Source organism: Dermacentor variabilis, chromosome 4 (assembly GCF_050947875.1).
Source record: "Dermacentor variabilis isolate Ectoservices chromosome 4, ASM5094787v1, whole genome shotgun sequence".
In the NCBI taxonomy this organism is placed as follows: Eukaryota; Metazoa; Arthropoda; class Arachnida; order Ixodida; family Ixodidae; genus Dermacentor; species Dermacentor variabilis.
The window spans coordinates 32,837,632-32,861,211 of NC_134571.1; the positions used below are offsets into that span (position 1 = coordinate 32,837,632).

The following is a 23,580-nucleotide window of genomic DNA, read 5'->3' on the forward strand; positions in this document are numbered from 1 at the left end:
GCTCTTAGGTCTGTTTCTATTGAACCTATTAAGTCCCGAAGTGCAAAAGCGGTCACCACTGTTTGTGGGTTGATTTTTCAGCCCATTCACGGGAGCTTGATTGAAACGGCGTTTCGCGTGGTTATCATTTTATGCGGCCAAATGAAACAAATGCAGACAAAAGTGTGTGCGCTTCCGTCGAACGACATATTTATTGGTATCAGTTTTTTTCTAGCAGTATTATGAGCTTTGTGATTTGTAACTCGCACTTTTACATCGAATGTGTTTGGTAGGCTGGTCATAAAATCAACATTCTCTGTTGCGGCAGTGCTGCGCGCTCGTAAATAACTGCAATAATTCTTGTGGGATCGTTTCCGGCTCAATTAATCCAATGAACAGAGAGCCAGAACATAAGCCCGCACACGACAGAGATGAACAGAAATCACGCTTGCAATTAAGCGCAATTGTGTTGTAACAGAAGGTGATTGTATGAAACACAGTATACTTGTGTTATCATCAGAATTAAGCTCGTACCATTAAATACAATAAATGTCATTCGAAACGGCCCAGTCGTCGCCAAATGAGAGTATTCGTGCGTTTGAAAAGTGTTAAAATATGTAATACATTTGTGTAGGCAGGGCTCGGGTAATTATGTTCTCCGTGTTGTGGCTTCTGATATCGCTTCTTTAGCAGCTTACTCTTAATTCAAGAACCCGAGAATTCAGGCAGTGCTCCTTCACACCGATTTCTTTTTAAATAATATATGCATAATTATTTATTAATTATTTATATCATCATTCGCTTACTGCCCACAGATCAGAAAGCAGCGTCACCGAATATATACCGTGGATATCCAAAGTTAGGTGACACTCCGCAGATTTCTCCATATATTTCGACCCGAGATGAAAATGATGTCAAAATGACGTCACTGCTTGCAACTAAATATATAGGCGTTGCTCAAAACTTTCTTTCTCGAAACGAAGGTATAACACGAACTCCAAGCGCACATACTAGTCCCAGACTCTGTGCTGCATTCAGAGCAGCCGCCGGAATCGCATGGCGCAAGAGCTGTCTGCCTTCAGGCGATCTTGATGGATAAATGAACGCGTCACTGTCAGGGCTTCCGGTGGCGGATACAGATGTACAGCTCTGAGAATATCGGGCCTCGGGGCGTCGCTCACGAGGCTCTATGCGGTGTCTCCGACGTGACCGAAACTCCTAATACGCTGCCCCAAATTCATCGAGGCCGCGGAACGTCGCGAAAGTCTCGGTCGTCCACTGTCCCGCCTGACACCTTGCTGCTATGGGGGCCGGAAATGATCTTCCGGCCACACGTACTCAGTGCATTGGTCCCCGAGAACCTAAGCTGCAGGTTTGGGAGGCGTAATTATGTTCCCCGCATTACGTCTTCTGACACTACATCTTTTGTAGCCGCATGCACAGTTATACACCAATTTCTTAGGAAAACAAACACCAGCCTATCGCGTGAAGATAAATGAAATGAGACAAAAAGAAGGGTTCAACTCAGAGTAAGGCGTCAGATAACGTTTTGCGTCAAATAAGAGGAAGCAAAGGCATGCTTCATCGAGTAACATGTTCGTTGCTTTTACAAGTGTCATTGTTTCCGGTGTTTAGCTGTATTTCAAGCTTAAGTTCTTGTAATACACAAGAAGCGCAACGCGATCAAGTTATTTTTGTGTTTCAAAACTTTGACAGTTTTGTTTCGCTGATACTTTAATACAGGGAAAACAACGGTCTTTTACAAAAAGAAAAGTAGCAACTACCAAGATAAGGATCATCCAAATTAGAGCACAATCTTATTTCTGTTTGAGAACTGCGGCACTATTGTGTAAGCTGCTCTTTTCTTCGGTGCAAAGAAACCGAGAGAAGATTGTTTTTTTATTTGTACAACACAAAGAAACGCAAAAATATATTGGCGAAAGGACACGAGGGATCGAAACGCAGCAAACGAGGTAACAAAGTAATTCCAGGTATCTTTCTTTTCGCTCTCGTGTTTCGTCTAAGTAAGCGCAATGAAATAATTGCCGATATCAAATTAGTCGCTCAGAACCAGAACACCGATATACTATACACAAGGAATTGAACATTGGCCCATAGATTGTCGCAAAATACTACGCAACAGGGAACAATGCGACAAAACACGCCCAAAAAATACGACAAGACAAGACAATGTTTCCAGGAATACGACAAGAAGCAACAAAGCGTCACTCTCTTCTGTTTTACAATGCGCATTTTTCATATTTTAAGGGTTATTGGAATGTAATTCACAGTCATTCCGCCGAATAAAGTAAGCGTGGATCAAGTATGCACAAATTACAGCGCTGAGCAAAAGTATGCAGATGAACAATTCCACAAACGCACACGAAAAGCTTTATTTTATATTTTAGACATGCCGGCTGAAAAGTACGAATGCGCCACGGTGTGTAGTATTTAGCAAAAAAAAATCTAGTAAAAATTCGAGACGGTGAGTCTGGTAAGTGCCATCGCATGAGCGAGTAATTTTCTTGCACATACGACTGCATAAGGCTACTCTGAAAAAGAAAGAAAAACATAACAGCGGTGGTGAAATGGCAGACATGGCTTCTTTTCGCGTTCGCTTCGATTTCGTTTCGCAATTGCGCACAGGTTACCTCAACATTTTTGAGATTTTGCAGCCATGGTTGTCATCTGACCCGTTCCCACTCTCTGTAATTAGAAAGTAACGTCTGCCTCCTTTCGACTCGCTGTTCCTTGAGCAGCAGTACTCCCTAGGTATAGCTCGAAAAACGAATCTTCTTGATGTTGATGAAAAAAAAAAAAGTGGTTACGTTCGCAAAACACCGGGGCTTCGCATTACGAAACCATCTGATTTCAAGAATAATGGTAGAGCGGAACACAATCCTCGCAAAAATTGGAGGTAGCGGTGATGAAACTGAATGTTACGTGCGGTGGATTTACTTCCGCATATGGTCTCACAATTCCATAGGTCCTAAGAAGGTCTCGAACTAGTACCATTTAAAAAAGAAAGTTAGTTTGCAAATATAGAACAGTATTTTTTAACATAATATTCGTCAACAACTTCGAAATTGAGTTGAAGTTCTTTAGGCATGCGTAACTTGCAACTTTGGACAATCTGCAACATGCACAGTGAAATTGCAACAATATTCTGAAAGCTGGAAAACACGGGCGTTGTAAGTGATTATCGTTACGTATGGGTTGACTTTAAAATCTTCTCGAAGGACCATTTGCGAAATAAAGGGACAGCTCTCCTTTCATCCCACAATATTTAGTGATAACAGAGTCAAATTTGGAACCTTTTAAGATGGTTTAGACTTCCGAATCCACGAGTCACGTCGGAGAAGGAATTAAGCCGAAAGAATTACCTGTGCTCAGGAATCACGTAACAATGTGCTAGCTGTTTGGGGCGACAAGCGTATCAAGTAGAACGTGCTTTAATCTCGGCTACTTAGTTTGGCGACTGTTCCAGCTAAGTATGTTTCGTTGTGCTACTAAGGCATGTCACTTCCGCGCTTTCTTTTTTTCTAATTATTATCTTCGGGTGAGCCTCGAAACATGTTAATCTGTTCAATTACTGATTCAAATCCGGCAGGCAAATGTTCTTTATTTGTCAATGGCATGGCATGGCAAGAACTTTATTTGGTCCAGAGATACTGGGGCCCGAGAGCAAAAATTCCCAGGCTGAGTCGGTCGCTCCGCCCACGTAGGCACCGGTATAGGCCAAAGGCTTTCCCGATGTCGTGGGCTCTCCGGAGGGCCGGGAGTTGATATTGGAGGACTTCGCTGAGCATGCGGCGACCCCAGACCTCCTCACTGTTGGGATCCGAACCCCTTTGGTTGGGGCACAGCCAGAACATATGGTCAAACAGACACGGAGTGTTAGCAAAGCTAACGTTTTGGAGAGACTGGCGCTACGTTTGCTGCCAAAAGTTTCAGTATCGCAATAAACACATCAATTCGAATCAGTTAGTCGACGTTACTGCGCCGTTCCGCTGGCGCTAGCTCACATGGTTATTTGCCCCTCTTGGATGTACTTTGTTGGGACGTTCAGCTTGCAGTCTATGATTGCACATCATCAACGAGGGAAGTATATCTGAGTAAAGCAGTATTGCCTGGTATTTAGTTTCATCGTATGCTCCCGAAAGCGCACAAAACTGTAGCGCCCGTCTTGTTGCGTAACATTAATCACGTGAAGGCCGTTATGCCTTCTATGAAATCAAAACTTGGTCTGCATACTTTTGGATCACAGCATATGTGGTCTCGAGTGTGCTTGTTTCTCCACATTTATTTTGCTACAACCCGCTGCTTTTCGGACAGGGTAAATAAGGTGCTATTGACACAAACAAATAATGCGAGCTACTCCTTTTCACATAACACGGAGATATAACGCGCCAACTCACAAAAAAGGTAAAAAAGAATTATAATAAAATGACGTATTGTAAATGTCACACGCAGGCTGCAACTGCAGTACAGATACACAAAGTGTCTCTCGAACCCGACTCGAACCCGTCCTGGTCCCGGGTTCGAGTCCCGGACAAGGACAATTTTTTCTTCAACTAACCCGTATGGGTTAGTTGAAGTTATGGGTTTTCTTTGTAGCAATTGCTATGAACGGGTGGCTGCCTGATTTTCCCTTTATGAATTACTTCTCTCCGCCTTGCGGGTTTCCGCAGAACGTCAAGCTCTTGCCATTCGCTTTGAGTTGCTGACAAATTCGACTTCGCCCTGCCATCTGCTAGCCGCCTGGTTAGCTCAGATGGTACAGCGGCTGCCCCGGAAAGGCGGTGGTCCCGGGTTCGGGTCCCGGGCCAGGACGAATTTTTCTTTAACTGCGAGGCCTTTCTTTCGAGGAACCCGTATGGGTTTCCTTTGTATCAATTGCTACGAACGGGGGGCTGTCTGATTTTCCCTTTATGAAAGTGTCACAAGTGTCACAAAAACGAAGTGCATTATGAAATGACACATTACAAATGTCGCGACCTTCATGGGCACAGTAAGGATTCACAAGAGTGGACAGCTTCATCTTCCTCACGCCTATATTTATTATTGCAGTGACCAGGAATTCAAAATCGAAGTTCCCACATGCCATCCCAACACAATGACTGCAATCATCTGACCCCAAGCTTCATGGTTGCTGCATTTACTGATGCAGTCACCATCACGAAAGCCCCGTTTGAAACTTTTGGTGGGTTAAACAAAACAAACACATCGCCCTATGTGACACCGTCCGACCCTTATAGTACTGAAGTAAATAAATCAGCCAGTAGCCATTGTTTCATGGTGTTGGGCTGCTAAGCACGAGGTCACGGCGGCGGCATTTTGATGGGGGCGAAATGCGAAAACACCCGTCTACTTAGATTTAGGCGCGCGTTAAAGAACCCCATGGGGTCGAAATTATTTCGGTGTCCCTCACTACGGTGTGCCTCATAATCAGATCGTGGTTTCAGCACGTAAAACATAATAATTTTTTTCTAGCCATTGTTTCGGGAAAAGGAGTTGCCGTCTTCAAAGTTTCAGACAGAGGCTTTCCTGGTTCACGGGTTGTTGAAGGCTCGATCGAAGTATCCGGCTTCCTATGGCAACAGTTAGAGATGGATAACCGTGGTTCGTGGTAGTCCGAGAGGGCGCCCCACGATGGCTCGATTGCACGCTGGCAACACGAAGAACACGTCAGCGTCCGGCGGAGGAAAGCGTTTATGACCGAAGCAAAGCATCGCCTTGCGCCCGGACGACTGCCCCTATGACATGCCGTTTTTTAAAGAGCTCGGTCTAGCTCGGTCAGTCACCTAGTCAATTTCTACGCTCTCTTGCGGAGTCACACAACAACCACAAGAAGGAAATAAGCAAGCGTAGATTCTTTGATTCGGCCTGCTTTCTCCTTCCCCTACGAGAGCGACACGACATTCCGCCAGGCCTCGCATGCACCTTAAGTTGCGCGCTGCCTGTAGCCACCGGGCGACAATCACCTGCTTGAGCAAGCAATTATTGCTCCTTGGTTAGGCGTGCTTTTAATCTCTTTGCGCAATGGTTTAGGGAACGCTGTCACGCCTTTCAACGTCATTTCTTTGAAAACTCTCGTGCGCATCGCTGAATGACCTCGAGGCAACTACAGCCGCATCCAGTAACATAAGCCTGCTTTCATAAAGAGTGCTTAGGAAAGCATGGCGAACCCCAGCAAGAACAACACCTCCTAAACACTCCTACTTAGTAGTAATTCACCTTGTTTGCATATAGTGCAGGCATACATCGATGATTTGCCCTACTATCTCTCAAAAGACTGTCTTTGATACGTAGACGATACCAATATTTTCCTGACGACTGGTACGGAAACAGATCTTTTTAAAAAAAAGGCAGTGATGTCCTGATAAAACTCCCTAACTGGCTTCAATCTAGCACTCTTCTGGCAAACACAAAGAAAAGCCACTATATAATCCTCGCTGAAAAAACCCCCAACTAATAAACACTAAATCATTAAACTTTAACAACTCTCCTTTACCAAGGGTTAACGAGCCGGAATTTTTTAGGCGTCTACCTCGACAGTAAACTAATGTGGCATAAACATATTCATGAGACTACATAACCATCTATAAGAAAATTCCAATACTGTATAAAATACGTTACATTTTTGTAACACACTCCGTACTCTTTATGACAGTTTTAACACTCTCATATCACGTATGCTATTACCATATACGGACTCACGTATCTTACCACATTATTGCCAATTATTGCTGCATAAAAAACAGCGCTTCAAGCTGTTCTCTGCCTGAAAAATAGAACTCAATCACATTCGCGTACCCATTATTTAATATACTACCTGTGAAACACTGCATTCATTACCCCGTTCTTGTTTTGCTTTACACAATTGTGCACAAAATTATACTATGTCCGTCTGTGAAAATTAATTATCAGAATACAACATACCCATTACGATCAGTCACCTCAAAAACGCTAAGTGTTCCAAAATCTCGCACTAATTATCAATCATTAACATTCTCGCATGCAATATCGCAGCTCGGGAATAAATTACAAACAGATGTAACAGCACAATATTCATTTATCAGCTACGAAACTAACCTTCGATATTTTATTCTCGCGTCACTTGCTCAATGAGTACCATATTTTCACTGTCTCCCACATACTCACGCGCTCTGGTGTTTAAATAACAGCATATACCGTAGGAGCCCCCTTCACAACTCCCACGAGAGTTATAGGGCCCCACCTTGCTGCAATACCCATTGTACTTATCTTCATGTGATTGGACAAGCGGCTGTGACAGTGACATCACGTACCATGCCAGATTGATGGACTCCAACGCACGATGTGTGTGTGCTGTGCTATGGCTCTCTCTCCCTCTCCCCTTCCCCATCTTTCATCTCCCATGTGTAGGGTAGCAAACCGGTTAAGCTAAACTGGTTAACCTCCCTGCCTTTCCTTCTCCACTTTTTCCTTCCTTCCTTGCTCCTTCATGTGATTATTACAAGAACTTGAACTTATATTGTTGAATTAGTAACCAATTCGTACCCAATCGCGTAGCCATTGCATGGGTAACAGGCATCTATATAAATGTCTATTACCTTTATAACGCAGGCAGGTTATGCTTTTCTTCAACATTGTGTCCACATTTCCTAGTTCCATGAGAGAAGACGGTCGGCACGGGTTTAATTATAAAGCTTGGCGGACAAGCCAGTTGATATAAATAAATTGCATCACACAGCTGTATTGTTTTCGCCGCTGCATTTTTCATTGTACTGCGCGGCAGCTTTCCTTACACAGAGAGGCTCCGAAAGCTGCGGTTGTTTGACGCTGGAGGCAGGAACGGTGCAACTGCAGACACAGTGAGGCGGACAAAGACCGTTGCAGTGTGAGGTGGAGTGGAAGAGAACCCCATTGTGGACCGGCTCCGAAAGCGATGAAAATGAGGAAATATTGCTGCCTCTAAGACAAGAGAATTAGCTACGTGTTGCATTTGTAAGGGCGCGCAGCCAACGCTCTCCCAGCAGGAGGTCGAATGGGCTGCAGGTGAGAGAACCAGGCTATACGACGTGGCGAGCAGCGTGGTTAATAAAGCGAACAAAGAGACGCATTTGAAAAGAAAAAAAAAGAAGCGAAGGCAAGACAATGAAGGGAGTCTCTGAAGGAAGCGATGCGAACTCCGTTATGTTACACTTGACACGTGGAGTTCGCGACATCTGCGTCAAAGCTAGGGTTCTTTAATTACTCACGCTGCCTGCATTCCTTATGCAACGAATGTGCAGTGCCTTCGTTCTAGTTCTTTGTTGCTTATTGGTGCAGCCCGCTGCTTGTCTGTTACTCACTTGGATTCTAAGTTTCCAGTGGTGGTGGTGGTGATGTTGAAGCAGGCAGGGTTAGCCTGGCAAACATAGCCGGCAATTGTTCCGCCTGATCCTCCTTCGAGTTGAGATCAGGGGTGTGTCACCAGGTGTCGATGAGCCCCGTGTCTCGCAGGAAGGCTATCAGCAGTCGTTGCGCTCTCTTCCTGAATGCCGCGGGCCCTCTGGGGAAAACCACGTCTTCAAAGGTCCTGTGCGTGAGACCGCTTTTTTGTAGGTTGTCGACCATCGCTTTTCTTTCTGTGTCAAACTGCGGGCATAGCCAAATGAAATGTTCGATGTCGCCAATGTCACCACAGAAAACACAGAGTGGGGAAGCGCGAAGCCCAGTCTTGAATAACCAAGCTGGGGTATACGCGGAGCCGGTCCTGATGAGGTATAAAAGCGTCGCTTGTTCACGTGTAAATCCATGAGTCACACAGGATTCGTGTGGATTATTGTGCATCTCTCTAAAGTGAAGGCGGATTGCACCCTTAGGGTTTCGAAAAGCTTTTGGAGCTTTCACTTTCGGGACACATGTCAGCGCTAGGCGTGCAAGGGCGTCAGCTTCCTCGTTTCCATCAATTCCTACGTGTGATGGAATCCACTGAAACCTTATGTTAAATCCTTTGCTCGTTAGGTCATCAATCAGTGCCAGAGACTGCCTTGTAAATTTCTCTACAGGTAGGCCCCGATGTAATCTCTGTAATGCTGACTTGGAATCCGTCAGCCCCACGACATCTCGTGCAGAAAAGGCCCGTAGTTTCCGCAAAGCCGCGGTGATTGCGGCGCTTTCTATACTGTTGTAGAGGAAACTACGCGATCCAGTCGGCCACACCATGACACATCAAGGGATGGTATGCAGAATGCCGCTGCACAGCTATCTGCTTGTGCGCACACCGAACCGTCTGTGTACACTTGTAGATGGCTTTGAAACAGTGCTCAAATGGTCCAGCACAATAAACCTGGCTTCGACAGTTGAAATGGTGCGTTTCGTCGGTAGGTGGCTGCAGGTAACGTACGGAAAAGACCATGGCGGGTCCAGGCGACTTCATTTAGGCCATTCCAATCCTAAAAATCGGAAGGTGTTCAGCGCCGCATGGAAATGTGAGCGAGTTCTTGCTCTTAGCCGCCGGAGAAGCGCCGTGCCTGCGCGTGACTCGCCCAGCCTTAATAGCTGCGTCAGCAAGGCCTGAGATGCCAAGTGGCGGAGTGGAAGAGATTCTGCCTCATTAGCGACTTTCTTGTTTGAAGCCGCCGTTGGAACTCCCATCGCCAAGCGAAGTCCCTTTCTGTGCACTGCCTCCAAGCGCTCGAATTGACTTGATGACGGTGATATCAGAGGGAGCTGATAGAGAACGCGGCTTGTTATCAGTGCAGCGTTCAGTTTAAGCATAGATATAGGATTGTTTCCCCAACGTACACCTGCCAATCGACGAAGTGCGTTGATTCTTTGCACTGATGCAGCCACAACACTTTCGACCGCACCACGCCATAGTAGCTTGTTGTCGACGGTGACGCCCAGGAATCGAACATGAGTTGCACGAAGAATTGAATGCCCTCTGATACTCAGCGTCAGACGTGTTGACTTGCGTCTAACTCCCGGGAAAAGCATGAACGCTGATTTTTCTGCTGATAAAAATAGGCCGAGCGTCGATAAGTGGCGATCGATAGTGGAGATTGCGGCCAGTAACATTACCAGAAAATAACGAAAATAACGATAAATGTAGGCAGAGCTACTCAGACAGGCTAGAAGAAGGTTCCTCTAAGTTTCCGTGTCACAACAGTTATACATGTTATACGGATCTGTCTTTAAATTTCCAGCATGAAATAATGTTGCGAATGATAAGTACTGACTTGGATGCAAAACTAATATTTCCAAAGGAAAAAATTAATTATCGGGTTTTGCATAACAAAACCACGTACGGATGGATGGATGGATGGATGGATGGATGGATGGATGGATGGATGGATGGATGGATGGATGGATGGATGGATGGATGCATGCATGTTATAAGCGTCCCCTTTGGAGCGGGACGGTGAGTTGCGCCACCAAGCTCTTGCTGTTATACTGCCTAATGCCCTACTAAGTTACAAAAGAAAAAAAAACACTATGAACTCCCACAACCACATTTTCTGGCTCTCTATTGCGAACTTTGCTTTTGTACGTCTCCGTTCTTTGTCGTTTCCCTACTTTTCTTCCAGCAACCTTCGAATCACCTCTTACTAATCTCTATTGAGGACATGTTTACTTTTCCACTGCTCTCGTTGAACCCAAGGGCTTCAAGGATGCCAGTGGTGCCTTAATCGGCCGCTGGGCAGATCTCTTCACATTCTGATAAAACATGTTCCATCGTTTCCACGGGAAGTCTCTCACTGAGAAGCCACGATCTGATTATGAGGCGCCCCGTAGTGGGCGACTCCGGAAGTTTGGACCACCTGGGGTTCTTTAACATACACCTAAATCTAAATACACGGGTCTTTTCGCATTTCGTCTCCATCGATATCCGACCACCGTGGGCGGGATTGTCCGCAATTTACTAAATGGCCATCAAGATGATTCAAGTGAAGTACAGTCTATGTACACGTGAAGTCTCTCACTGAGAAGCGCGCAGTTGCACAATGGGTAAATTGAAGGCCTTCGACCAGCTCGTAGAGCATGATGTCATGTTGGGCTGACAAACCTTGCTCCTAAAATATATGAAAAGTTTGGTATCGGGAATAAACACCAAAATTTCATCGTCATTTTCCAGCTTTCTTTAGGCACTATCTCTTTTGTGTCGAGTAAGTTTAACTGTGCTTTTTTGGATGATCTTGCCGTTTTTGCTGCTCCAGAAATGTAGTCGCCAAGGCGGAGAGTAAAAAGTAAAATATTGTGCCAATGTATTAACCGGAGGGCCTTTTGGCTTCCGAAAAAGATAATGCCAGGCATATTGTCCGTGCTATCATTGTGCATTGCATTGCCTGTCCGAAAGCAATATTTTAAATTCACGGAATCCAATATATATATATCCCACCCGCACTTATACAAGTAAAGCTATATTTGTAAAGCATCGCGAACAGTTATACACGCGAAGTCGAATCTAGCTTTACTTGTATAAGTTTGGATGTGATTTACATGCTTGAATGCTCCTTCTGTAAAAAACAATATATCGGTGAAACGGGACAATCAATGAACGTCAGATTAAGCGGGTATCGCGCAGACAGCGCTTAAAAGCTTCCCAAAGCCGTCACCGAGCATTTCAACCAACCAGATCATAACTTTGATGAACTTAAATTCTACATCTTACAGCCAATGTTCCCTGCTGAACGAGAAAGAAAATACAGAAAATCATTCCTTATCCATACGTTCAGGACGTTGCAGCCAATAGGCATAAATGTTTCAAAGGGAGCTTTAGAATCTATTCGCTATGCTGAATTTCAAGCTATAGGCAACACCACTTAGTTTGGTTGCTTAGTGTACTTATTTATTATTTTATTTTATTTATTTATTTATCTATCCCATTTCAATATTTCCTTTTATCTATTTTTTCCCGAGCCCCCGTTTCTGCCCCTCCTTCTATTACCTCTTTCAGAGACACGATAGCCCACGACCACCAGCGAAACAGGTAGTAGAGGGGTGCTGTGCATGCTGTTGACACGCCGACTGACACACGGCCGTTCCCCGTGATTGACAGACGACCGTGTCACTGGCCTTGTGCGCAGCACTCCTTTATTCTCAATTCTACACCCTCGCCGCTAACACACCTTCACTCGTTTCCGCAGGAACCTGCCTTACGCCCTCTCCCCTTTAGAACCCCACCTATATACACTGTGGCGCAGAAAGCATATGTCGCCTTGAAGAAGACAAGTCCACTTGTCGAAACGTTGGCTCCCGCTTTCACCTTGTTCTCGTTTTGCTCATTCTCCAAAATTATGTGTAGTTTCATTCGTGAGTTCGTAACACAAATGACTAGTAGTTTTCTTTTTAGTATACACGCGTTAAAAAGCACATCACATGCTGTCACAATTATATTGAAAAAAAAAAAAACACACACACAGCTATATTCACGAGGTACGGCTAGAGCGTCAAGCCCAGCGCAGCGACTTTACATGAGCGAACATCACAACTTTCTAGCTTAGGAGACTAATTCCGTACTGAGCAGGGAACTCAACGAGCTGCGAGAGAATGCGAGCACCAGCGCATTCGGGGCACACTAAATAAGCCACGCTGAATGCGTGGCTCGTGTATGTCGCACATATTGAACTACGCAGCGTCACATTTCCTTTCAGGCGTATGTTTCTCACCACTGTTATTGTTCCACCATTGCGGCTTTCTTCCCTCCACACAAAGCTCTCCTGCGGCATTACCAGTTTCTCAAATGTCGCCTGAAGTTCTGAATTGCTTCCTGAGCCATCGGTGAAAGTCACTTGTCGCCGCCGATTTGCCTGAAACAAAGAAAAAAAGATAAAAGGCCCGTAAAAGAAGATCGCGAATAAAAGGTCGCCTCGGGTGAAGACAGACAAGTCAAAGAGTCAAATGGGATTTCAATCGTGCGTTACGTACACAGTGCAGCAACGGCACAATATTCGTTGCCTCAGCACTGTCCATTTACTCAACGCATTTCAAACAAGCAGACAGACAGACACACAAACGAAAAAAAATTCTGTCTCAGAAACATAAAATCTGAAAAAGTGCTAATGAATGCATGGTTAATCTTTTTTTTTTTTGAAAGGCGACTACAAGCGAATGAAATGCTTCCAGTATTTGTTGACTACCCCATTACAGAGTCTAAAATGAAGTGATTGCTGCCATGATTAGATGAAACTCGTCGAAAGTTAGCGCTGTGCGTGTCCCTATGTGTCTTCTTTTGTCCATACCAATGATTTCTGTTAACAATAAACTAAAATTTCACTTAGAAAGCTTGTTCAGTACCGTAGAGAGCGTACACTTGACTACACGAATTCTCTAGTGTTGCTCAAGTTTCACGAAATCCGCGACAACTTCCTTTAGCTGATAACGTTCCCCTATAGCGCGCATTACGCTGCCTTTCAACACTACGCGTCCTTCATTAAACTTAGCCTCTGATTTCCCTCGGGGGAAATTGCGTTCATGACGCATGCAATGCCAGGAAAATTTTGAATATCGGTACTGTCAAATCTGCGGTCAAGTGAGTGTCGCGGACGACAGAATAACACGGCCAATAGCCCACGACAAGCGAACACAAGGAAATCTTTTCAATCGTTACGCGTCAATTGTGGATTTCATAACAAAATGAAATGGTGCAGACGTTTTGTTCTCCAATCGAAAACTTTCACAACGGTGAAGATTACCCACGTTTATATCTACCAATTTCGGTTCAGCGCATCGGTGAGATCAAGTTACAGAGAAACTACAGCTGTAAAACTAAAGAAAATGCTGTTTTGCAATAGACGGGGTTCAAATTGCACCACCAACGACGGCTCCCGCGCCATAGTGGAAGCCAGTATCGAATGCCATGTTTTTACGTAGTGGAAGCACTGAATGCAAACTGAGGAGGCGGAAACAGGTCATCTGTGCTATGTTTTAAACAAATGATTAAAGTTGGTAAGTTAAGGTAGAACTGTTTCATTGATCATAGGAACACGAATGCAATGCGTTCGCCTAATTGTACTGGTAAGTTAGCTGAAATCCCATTCGCATTTAGCACGTTAAAACTAAGTTATAGGAAAGTAGATTATGTTTTTTTTTTGTTGTTGACCTGAAGCCACCATGAAACGAAAAACAATCAACACGAAAAGGAAAACAAGCATTGCGCGGGGAAAAGAACATCCGAGAGCTAGTAGACAAGCACATTGCACTACGTCACAGCGAACGCATTCATCAATCTAGCACATCGCTCCCGAAGTCGCTCGATTGCAAACTATAGAAGCTACGAGATGTTCCCGGGGATTACAAAGCAGTACTTAGACCGGCAATCTATACTATATTTTTCTGAAGGAAAATATAGTATAGGTTCGCGTATATATAGTATAGGCTCGCGTAGTTTCCTAAAGCAAAATATGTGCACCTATTTTCATATGGCGAGTTCTTAAAACCCAGCATTTACATTAATTTGAGTCTTCCGGTTTGCCTCTCGAACAAGAAACATTATTGTGAGTTTATATTTTATTTTTTTAGCTCACAGAATGCGATTATGTACGAAATGTATTTCCGCCTTTGTATGAGTCACAGTCAGTCAGCTATGCTGGTTACGGCTGTAAACCAAAGTAACATTAAGTTGAAAAAGTTGGTTCTTTGAATCCAGTAAGGTTCATCCCCTTTTCACGGCGGGAAGATGCAGCACGTGTAGCTACTCGTAGCTGCTCTCGTATCGCCTACATATGCAAATTTCCACAAGAGGATTCTTGCCCTGCTTATATATGCTAATTGGATGTTTACAGTCAAGTCTGTTTGCAATAAAGACTGAGCGACGCTCATTAGGAATTTCGCACAAATATGCGTACCAAAATTTTCTTCCGCATAAAAGTGTTTTCGCTTTCGCCGTGAGTCGTTGGACTATGTCTATTTCTTAAAGTCGACGTGTCTTACTTTCAACGTGTTTCTCTAAGCCTATATGCCAAAGTTCTTGCACTAGGAACTTCAGAGTTTATAAGCCAAGCTCAAAAATTGGGGGACGCTTAAGCGTCGCCTTTAAGAGTGGAACGCGATAGCATTCATATACCCAGGACTGCATCTCACGCTCCCCGGCAACTGCAGCGTATGTAACTGTGATGTTTACCGGGAAACGCTCACGGCAAACGCTATGCACAAAGGCGGGCTTTCTGGTAGAAACGCGGCATCTTGCGTGGGCCGTGATGTGGCGGTGGCGAGCGCCATCTAGAAGTGTTTTAAGGAAACGGACGCGCCGCTCCGTGTACTCCGAGATATTCACGCGCCGGCGCGCGCAAATGGCGGTCGCTGTGGACGATCTATGAATGGTAGAAACGCTGAAAAAGGGTTTCTCTTAGTTTTCACATAACAGAATTATGTTTTATCCCATATTAAAATTACGATCCGACGCCATCATGTCTTTAGGTTGTGTGTAAGTCGTACTTTACGTTTTTTATACGCATTTTAGCTTGATAAATACGATTAGTTTAGTAACTTCCTTGCGCCAAATGGAGGGCCTGGGTATGGGTGGTTGGAAAATCCTTTTACCGAAACAACGACCGACGCTGGACGCCAGGCGACAACACCGGATTTTTTGTGACACGGGGCCCTTAATAGAGAGTTTTAGCCCAGCGGGTTTACGGCCAGCGGAGCGCAGCGGGCGAGCGGAGACACGACTGCGCATGCGCACAACGCTGAGGCGGCCAGCGGTTTTACGGAGCAGCGTTTACGCCCGCTGGAAAGCCCTCCCCAGCGGAGGGTATACGCAGCGCGCGAGCGTGCGTAAGCGCGCGCGGGCGTGTATGGGAAATGCAAGATGGCAGCGGCGAACATGAACGCCGGCAGTTCTGCATCGACGACGGCGACTGCGGCGCTGACCCGTACATTAGTACTCCGTATATTATTAACAAATAATGTACTGAGAACATGTAATATATCTTTATTCAACATTTCTTGCATTATAAAAGCAAGCGTAATTCAAATTCATTTCTCAGTAACTCCTATTCGGACCACTAGGTGGGGAAGCAGAGCGCCCCGCTCTCTCCGCTCGAGCGGGTGAGTGATCCGCCGGGCTAAAATTCTTTTTTCGCGAGCCGCTCCGCTGGCGCAACGGTGGAGACCGCGAGCGGAGCGAAACGTAAACCCGCTGAGCTAAAACTTCGCGTTAAAATTCCCCTTCTAGGCAAGCCACGCTCGGCACGGTGTTCACAATCTGGCCCATGGCGCGAAGACGAATTATTACTTCGGTTTACGTGAACAGAGATAGCGAGACAGGAATCACAGTTATATAGAAAGCTTTCCCGAATGCTTTCTGGTGTGAGTGGGTGTGTCATCACGTTGTATTTATCACACTTCGCGAGGCATCGTTTTTCTTCTCCCATCCGGATAGAATTAGCACGCAAATAGCAGCTTGCTAGATGCATCAATATTTGATGTTCCTTGCAGTGACCTACAACTATTCAACTGACACCCTGACGATTAAAACTGTAATTCACGAGTTAGGTAACTCTGCTTAACTAGTTAGATTTTATCAATAAGAAACTACTGGTGGATTCTCAGCTATAATGTAACTAATATGTGCTTGATTTTCTTGAGGTAAAACGATCCATATTTTCTTAAAGCTCGGTGAATTATTGTGCGAACACCGTGTGTACGTATATCGATGTCATTAGCCCTATCATCCTGGTGCCGACACGCACAGCTTGTGCCTTTTCCCGACGGAAAAAGGTTGATGCTTGTTTTTTGAGAGATTTGGCTAGTGTAGATGAGTTGGAGAGCTTGTAAGCATATGCGTCCTGCTACGCCATTGTAGTTCTATAACTGCTGAGCAGCTACGAGTGATGAGAAATATTCGGGAAGGAAAACGGCGATTAAAATAAAACGCAAGGGCATTACGGACTACAATCTCTAGCTGTATATGAGGCACGCCGTAGTGGGGACTCGGAATAATTTTGAATACGCAGAGTTCGTTAACGTGCGCCTGAATCTAAGTACACGAGCGTAATTTTATTTTACTTCCACGGCACTGCAGCCGTCGCAACATGGTATTGAGCCCGCAACATTAAGCTCAGCAGCGAGCGCAACGCCATAGCCACTCGGCTGCCGCGGCGGGTGAAATACTAATTTTTTTCGTAGTGGTTTGCAAGTTCTTATAACCAGTGTTGATTGACTTTAAGCTGGCGCATAAATTATCACAATTCAGTGAGAAAAGTTCTTAGAATCTCAAGTGTGGAGACGCCTACTGCGTGCGAATGTTGCCGTGCTACTCCTAACCGTATCTTTCCTCTTGCAATAACGTCCGTTACAGTCAAATGCACAACGAAAAAGGCAGCTTTGTCAGCATGCAGCAACGGCAATGATGAGGTGGACGCAGTGAACATGGTTAAATGTATTTTCTAGTTTACGTGAAATTTCGAGAAGCGTTTCCTAGTTTGCACACCGTTGCACGGCTCAATCTTCAAGCGGCCGGTTATTTTTATTGTTATTTTTACTATTACAAAGTGAGCGTTGTAAAGACGCGAGAGAAAAAGATAGTTACAAACAAAAGGCCATTCAATCAAAAACTTCTCCTAGTCGCCATTAAAAATATACGACCGCGCCTTAACTGCTTACGAACTGCTTTACCAACGACCAGGTTGGCAACGTAAGGAAAAAAAGGATAATAATTCCGAAACGCCTTGCGGTTAGCTTATTTGAAGATGCCATTCTCATTGTCGTTTCGCATAACCATTTGTCCTCGGCACCATAGGAAACCACGTTGCGCAACGTACACTGCTTTGTTCCTTTGTTATAGAGGAGGCCTTGCACCATTGAGGCTCCGCCCCTGAGTACCACGTCGTGGGTCTTTGTCTTTCCTTTCACAGCCGGCATTGTTAGAACATAGCGGCTTCCATATCGACTGTCGGATTTCTTTATTTACATTGCTGGAATGGAAAGCCGGAAGTGCAGCAATGGCAGAGTGAAATGACACTAATGCTTTCTGCTAGTCGTTTCGCGTAGGTTTTTACAGGACCACAGTAATTTAGTTACACTGTATTCCGTTTTTTATATTCCTCTTCATTAAACATCAGCGAAAAAGTAGTTGCCTCGGAAGCAAGTAATGTTGGACTTACAGCGGAAACAAGCAGGAAACTGCGATGCAAAGATGAAAGTTGTTTAATTTGGTGCGCGTTCATCAGGAGGAACTAACGAGGGAAGGGCGGAAGACAAGGCACTAACTCGACCAGAATGAAAATGTATTTTTGCCAAGTATACTTGAAAGAAAAATAAGATTTGAATCCACGATTCCAAAAGAAAGCTAGCATGATAAATTTTGATCGCGGTTACGCTAGACGCACTATCATAAATCTGCAAAACGAACCGCACGTTGCTAAAAAGTGGAGGGGCGGTAATTTGTTAATGATACATATTCAATTCTTTAATGAAGCCATTATTTATTTATGGTTCCCATCAAAGCACATACAGTACATGAACAGGGGAGAGACATAAACATACTACAAGGCAACATTTAAAAAATAACGGAAGAACTCATGTCGCGATGACTGTCGACGATAATGCGACTAATGTTCGTACAATGTTGCGGCAGACCATATTCTCGAAGTGACGTTCATTTAATACGTGTAGTGGTAATTCTGACACTTTCGTGGCTTCGGGTGTATGCCACATACACCTATGCTGTCCCACTTTGCTATGGCACTCGCTTAACAAGTTCGCCCATGAGCATGGAGGCACGTTGACTACTGTATGACACCGACACCGTCACGATGGAATGATGAAGTGCTAATGATACTGATCGAACGACTAAGGCGCATAACGACGACGCCATGACGACGATGAGATATCGATTCTTAAATCATGACGATGTTGTTATGACGACTAGGTACGGCAACGCGGTGACGACGACATGAGGACAATGAAATAACGACGACTGTATGACAAAGTGACGTGAAAACGAGGGCAAGGCGACGAGCGGTTGAAGAAGCGGGAACGACGACGGTTGCACGACCAAGAACGCATGAGGACGACGGTATGACAGCGGATACGTGATAACGTCTGTGTGACGACGCAATGACGACGATGGCATCAGAACGACAGGAACATCGTGATTGAATGACGACAACATGATTACGATAGAATGACGAACAACGAAAGCCTTCGATGGATCGATGAATTTGGTATGACGGCGACGGCATGACAAGAAAGGGATCAGGACACTGAAGTCCTGATGATGGCGAAACGACAGCGTGATGACGATGGCTTGATGACAATGGTATAACGACGACGGCAGGACGAAAGTCAGTTGTGGAAGTTAGAATGATGACGATGGAACAACCATGACGGCATCCCGACAACGCCATAACAACGAATGATTGGCGACTATGACGACAATGCAGTGATGACGATGGCATGATGACGATATGAAGGCAACGCCACGACGACGAGTGTGTGACGACAATGGCGTGACGATGACAGTATGACGAGAGTCTGATGACGAAGCTTGAATGTCGATGATTCCACGATTACGACGATGGTCTGAAAATGTAGTGCTGGTAACGACTGCCTGTCGATGATGTCATGACAAGGGCGACATAATCATGATTGAACGACGACAATATGATCACAATATAATGATGAAGAGAGACTGATGTCTTTCTTCGTCTTCGTCGACAGACAGACTCAAAACCAGATTGGCAAATTGGCAGACTGCGACACACACATACAGACACGCACGCGCACAGAGAGAACATCAGAACGTCAGTGTAGTGAATACATAAGCAATTATTCGCTAGAACAAAGATGTTAGCTGCAACACTGAAGAGAATGGAATCAGGTACATTCTTTATTGAAGTCGATTTATTTATTTATTTATTTTGAGACAGTGGCGACCCAATGAGCTCTTTTCCTATGAAAAAAGAAATCACAAACTAACATAGGCCTAGGAGTTTCATTTCTACAACCAAAGCCGACGAGAACTCTAGCTCGTGTCATGCAGTAGAAACGGTCAATCTGCTTAGCTTTTTCGTTCGCGTTTTTCTCGCGAGCCGATACAAGTTCTGTCATTACAAATTGGTTCACTACCATAGGAAAATGTTTGAAGGTCGTAGACGGCTGTAAATCACGCGGCCGATGATGCCGGCGGCATGAAGAGGGTAGTATGGCCACAACCTCACAGATGGCGCTATGATACCGCTCGTATTAGAAACGCCGAGAATGAGAAACGAGAGAACGCTGCGCGTCGTGTTACGGAAGGTGAAGACAAGTTGCTCCGTATCAGAAGGCGAAATTTAAAAAAAATCAAAATGGAGTAAGACAGACATGGATACCATTTGAAATGCCAAGGAAACAACGAGAAAGGCTAAACTGTTTGAAACCTCTTTTTTATGTTTAATGTCTGACAGATGTCTTACACGTTGGATGATTGATGGGGACGTCCCCGATGCACCACACTGACTATTGGAGGTGCCGTAGTGAAGAGCTGCGGATTAATTTTGAACACCCGGAATCGCTTAACCTACCCCCCGATGCTCTGTATGAATGCACGAACGTCTAAGCATCAGGCCTCTACTGGAATGCAACCAGCGCAGCAGGGAACAGAACCCGCGGCTTCGTGTTAAACTACGGAGCGCCCTAGCCGTTTCGCTACACCGGCTATCATAAGCTGTGCTGCTCATCTTACTGATTGGTTCTTTGTTTGTCTGCATTTCGCAACGTGCATGTATTCTTTCGTTTGCAATAAAGATTCCCAGTTGAAAGACAGCCTTTGTCCTCGTCAAGATGTCGCGCTGCTATATTTCGAATCGTCTAGTTTTACCACGAGATATGCAAGGAAACAAGAATTCATGATCGACAGTCAGCCTCTAGATTCTGTACAGGAGTACGTTTATCTAGGTCAACTACTTACAGGCAAGCCTGGTCATGATAAAGAAATTTACAGAGGAATAAACGGACGTCGGAGTACATACGGCACGCGTTACGGAATCGTGACTGAAAGCTTAACACTGACGTTGAAAATTAAAGCGTACAATCAATGCATTATACCGGTGCTAAAATAAGGGACAGAAATTTGGAAGTTAACAAAGCTCGAGAAGTTAAAGACCGCGCAAAGAACGATGGAACGAAGAATGATAGGCATAACGTTAAGAGACATAAAGAGAGTGGTATGGATCAAAGAACAAACGGGTATAGACAATATTCTAGTCAACATCAACAGAAAAAAAAAATGGAGAACGTCAGGCCATGTAATGCGTAGGGCAGAAAACCGGTGGACCATTAGAGTTACAAAATGGGTGTCAAGGGAAGAGAAGCATTATGAAACATCGTTCCAGCGCACAAATGAACAAGGACGAGAAGAGAAAGACAACACGAACGCCAGGTGTTGTCTTTCTCTTCTCGTCCTTGTTCATTTGTGCGCTGGAACGATGTTTCATAATGCTAATCACAACCAACTAGCCCAGCTGTACATACTAAGGGAAGGGAAGCCCAGTCCAGGACGGCAGAAAATTAGGTGAGGGGATGAAATTAGGAAAATTGCAGGGGCCAGTTGGAATCAGCAAGCGCAAGAAAGGAGTAATTGTAGATCGCTGTGAGAGTCGTTCGTCCTGCAGTGCACATACAGAAAGAAAAGGCTGCTGCTGCTGCTGCTGCTGCTGCTGCTGATGATGATGATGATGATGATGAGCGGAGACATAGACCTAAAAGGTTGACAAAGCTGTACTGTACGCTATGCAGACACTCAAAGGGGTGAAGAAGTTTATGTTTTTTTTTATCCTCTCAAATAACTTTAACTTTCTGAAAAATCATACTTATAGTTTCTCGCAGTGCACTAAGATATTGAACTGTTCTCTGCAGGAGATAGATTTAATAAGCAGTGAAAGGCCTACCTGTGCCCGAGAACAAGCCATGAATTGGTCTTTCCCACACTTAGTTTTCACTAACGAAGAAGCACGCTTTACAGGAGCGCAAACGAAGTGAGAAGGGTTAGAAATATCGTAAAGTGCGTCATGGAAGGTGCATAGCAGCAGACCATACCAAGGCCTTATTAATGAAAACAACCAAAATAATGCGTAATGTAGGTGAAATTATGTAATATGAGCAGCATTTCTGACAAAATTTATGATACAGACTTTCCTCCGCAGGCACAGATTTGTGTTTCGCTTTGTTCCGTGCTTGTGCTAAACAACATGCCCGGAAGACCTCATTCTGGAGTTCTGTGTCTGCATGGAAGAAAGAGGTTAAACTTGATGGCTGATACTGTTCTGCGTAATTAGAATCCTTAGATATCATTAGAATCAATTAGATATCCTCTGTCTCAAGACTTGCGGGTTATAGCTTATTGTTATCATACAATAGAAAGTTTGATAAACGACGTAACTAATGGACCAAGCAGCGCAATAACTAAGAACGTGTTTGTTAGGGCACTAGACGCCTGCTGCGTCTAGTGCCCTAAAAAACACGTTTTACATGCTCCAATAATTTTACTGAATGTGATAAATAGTGTGCTATCAGACCTAATTAACCTAATGAACGGTCACAGTTTGCATAATCAGACAAAATAAAAAGTGAACTAAAGGGAAAATACCACGTAAATACGTAGTACTTACTTATATATTATATATATGCATATCTATATAATAAATTTTGCGTAATACGTAAAATACCAAAATTAAACAAGCCCGTTGCAGTTTATACACTTTTAAATGAGTAATATTTACGAAACTAGAACCACGAGGGAAATTTCTGGTATGTGCTGTTCGCTGCTCGTATTATAAGCTGCCTAGTAGAGTTGGTAAACAAGAAATAAAGGTTCTCCGTGTATGATGACGTCGATGCTCTTGTCTCACACTTTATTGTACGTTAATTTTATACATAAGTGCGAATTAATTATGTTGTTTTCTAATGAAATATTCATTTACGCTGGCCAATTTGCTTGTTTTGTTAATACTTAGTTGAGCGAACCAACAACGTTGCCTGATGAAGTCTAACAGCAATTACTCTGGTTCTATTAATATCTGACATCGATTTACCTGTCACGGAAGATATATAGACAAACCGCTGAAGCTTCACATCATAATGATAAGGCGGCGTTAACTTCGCATTGTTCTGTTAATACTTAGCTGATCGAACCAACTGCGTTGCTCGATGAGGTGTAACTGCAATTACTCTGGTTCTATTAAGATCTGACACCGACTTATTTGCCATGGAAGATATATAAACAAACAGCTAAAACGTCGCATCAGAATGAAAGGCGGCTTCGCTTTCGCATTCAGTACCAGCAAACTTTTATTGAACAGTAGAGGCTTGTATATTCTCGGGAGGCAAGGATAACGCACGTTGCCAGCCTTCCAGCGCTAACTTCGCAAACGTTTTTATTCACCGTTGTGAACAGCGAAGAAGAAAATAATTGTCAGCCTTCTTCCATTCTAACTATGTGCCGCCACGATTGACTGTTTATAAACATGAAGCTTGATTTTGAATTTAAGCGATAATCGCTTCTATTCCTGTATTCATCATAACACGAATTAAAATAAATATTTTTAACTTACTTATCGAGTTATGCTTATGAGTTTAAAAAGCTCCTAAGGTTTATTACAGACACTTGTGTATTTCTCATGCTCGGAAGGCAAGAAGAATGTTCCCGTG

The 23,580-nt window shown here is 44.2% G+C and overlaps 1 long non-coding RNA gene across 1 annotated transcript in view; it reads right to left on the minus strand.

Annotated features, from left to right (window-relative positions):
* Window positions 1–3,591: 3,591 nt before the first annotated feature.
* The window catches only part of LOC142577730 (uncharacterized), a 71,301-nt gene continuing 51,312 nt past the window's right edge, over window positions 3,592–23,580 (minus strand). The window contains exons 2-3 of the long non-coding RNA XR_012827055.1: window positions 12,618–12,758; window positions 3,592–3,828 (exon numbers count right to left, since the gene is read on the minus strand). This is a non-coding gene — a long non-coding RNA (uncharacterized LOC142577730). The remainder of the gene's footprint in view (window positions 3,829–12,617; window positions 12,759–23,580) is intronic.